This window comes from Aplysia californica, unplaced genomic scaffold (assembly GCF_000002075.1).
Source record: "Aplysia californica isolate F4 #8 unplaced genomic scaffold, AplCal3.0 scaffold00905, whole genome shotgun sequence".
NCBI lineage: Eukaryota > Metazoa > Mollusca > Gastropoda > Aplysiida > Aplysiidae > Aplysia > Aplysia californica.
Genome location: NW_004798175.1, coordinates 51,469 through 53,968, shown reverse-complemented (window position 1 = coordinate 53,968; position 2,500 = coordinate 51,469).

The following is a 2,500-nucleotide window of genomic DNA, read 5'->3' as shown; positions in this document are numbered from 1 at the left end:
AGTTGGTGTGTTCTGCACGATGCCATTTTTGTGTTTCATTCTTCTAAATATGGCTATTGTCCTCGTCGCCGCGTGGTCATCGTTGTCTTTGTTGTTATTGTGTTCTTGTTGTTGTTTTTGTTGTTGCTGCTGCTGTGTGTGTATGTGTGTGTATGAGTGAGCGTGCGTGCGTGTGTGTGCGTGTGTGTGTGTGTGTGTGTGTGTGTATGTGTGTGTGTGTGTGTGTGTGTGTGTGTGTGTGTGTGTGTGTGTGTGTGTGTGTGTGCTCTTCGCCAGGGCCACCGCCTCTCTTGGGTAGCGGGTGAGTCACTCCAACCTCCCTGAATCCTCCCCGAAGAGATGCCCCCGCCGGACCTCTGCAGCCAGTGCTCCAAATCTTGGGGCTCCGAGCTGCACAATATTGTTGCTGCTGTTGTTGTTGCTGTTGTTGTTGCTGTTGTTGTTTTTGTTGTTGTTGCTGTTTTTGTCGTTGTTGCTGTTGCTGTAGCTGTTTTTGTTATTGTTGATATAATTCTCACTGATTATGTTGTGATGGTAATGATGGCGGTGGTTTTCCCTTCTTAGGCAGAGAGCTGTATCAGTGAATAGCGAATGTTTTAGAAGGAGCGACCTGGGATCAGATCAGAACTCACAAGACATCTGCAATAGCCCAGGCGGCTAAGTCTTGTTCACTTCTAGAAGTTAATGTAAACTACACCCCAATCGACCTAAATTAGATCACTTTGGCGGGGCTCAACCTTATCTGTCAGGACCCACCTGGGCTGAGAGAGATTCAGAGCTCTAGTACAAGAACATAGATATTCGATACAAATATTCCCGATACAGAAATCGACCTCGCGTCGTTTGAGTATGTCGACGAAATGATTAAACGGTATACATACACGCCACTCTTCTAGAAACGACATTTCGAAAAAAGAGAAAGAAGGGGGAAAGGACCAGTGAAATATGCCAAAGTACGTCAGCTTAGGCCGCAAGTTGTAGGGTAAATTTACAAATATTAAATTCTGTTTTGTATTTTCTTTGCACAATTAACCTGTCTCTTTTTCGGTATCAAATAAATATCAAATAAATTTAAGTGTTCCTTGTTATAAAATAATGTAAATTAAAATAATTTCCCGTGACCACCCCCTCCCCTCCGGGTAAAAAAACAAACAAACAGCAACAACAATAACAATAACAACAACAACAACAACAACAACAACAACAACAACAACAACAACAACAACAACAACAACAACAACAACAACAACAACAGCAGCAGCAGTAACTATAAATGATTTTAAAAACTGTCTTCAGTATCTACGTCGTCGCGCAAATTACGAGTATGTGAAATTTCTGTTAGTTCAGATACAGTTTTGACGATGTACCCAGACTTTCACAGAGAAATGGAACGCAATTTGAAAAGGCAGAGAAAACAGCAAATTTGCAGCCAGCCAAAGAGACAAAGTGGTGGCAAAATGTGCGTGTGTGGCAAGACAACAAAGGGACATGTTATGATAAATGTGGTTTCTCAAGAAAAGAATACAAGAAATAATTAGGAATTAAAAAAAAAAAAACAGCAAAAAGGAGAAACAGACAGCAGCAAAAAACTAGAAGCAAAACAAAACAAAGCAACTCCCCCCCCAAAAAAAAAACCCAAACAAACAACAAAAACAACAACCCCAAAACCCACAAACAATGTACTACTATAAAACAGTAAATCTCATACATAATAAATATAGAAGTTTGACATCGTGTTTTAGTTATTATTGTGCGAATGGTAGAAATGTCGTTATCTAAATGATTATGGCGGCGAAGGCCTTTGAGTCACTTTCAATAAGAGCATGACGGCGCATGCTTTTAAAGATGTTGTGCCTAAAAATATATATAAAATTGTAGGTTTCCGATGTCATTATGTCGTTATAACATTAGAATATAGAATTCAGCTATTGCTTTCCCTTTTCACCTTTGAAATATGAGTGTCCGCTCAACAGTTTTGGTTCAAAACTGCATGGATAAACGCAAGTCCAGTGTGTGTCTCAAGTGTGTGTCGGTGACACAGACATTTTAGGGGGCGGGGTGGGGGTGGCGGTGGGGAGGGTAGTCACGGGTCCTTGAGCAATACACGATAACTTAAGTTGGAAAAACAAACAGGACTCTGCACAGTGGCGACCAGTAATGAATTGTGGACTGTCTGTGATTGTGATAATGTGTTTTAGTCTTGCATTCATGTATAAACGTATCTGTGTGTTTATGTGCACCATTGTAAAACAAAATAGTTTTACAAGGCAATGAATTGGCATTATGACAAATCTATGTTTATTTAGTAGATATTGTTTAAAGAGGTGACAGCAAAACTTCGTTAATTTGGGATTGTTGCGGCGGTCGAAAGATAGCTGACAAAAACAGTACAGCCCAAACGAAACAAGGGAGGTAACTGCGGGACACTGGATCCACAGAACAAAACCATGAGTATTCTTTCTTATCCTATCTATTCTTCTGATAACCTAAACACGTTATT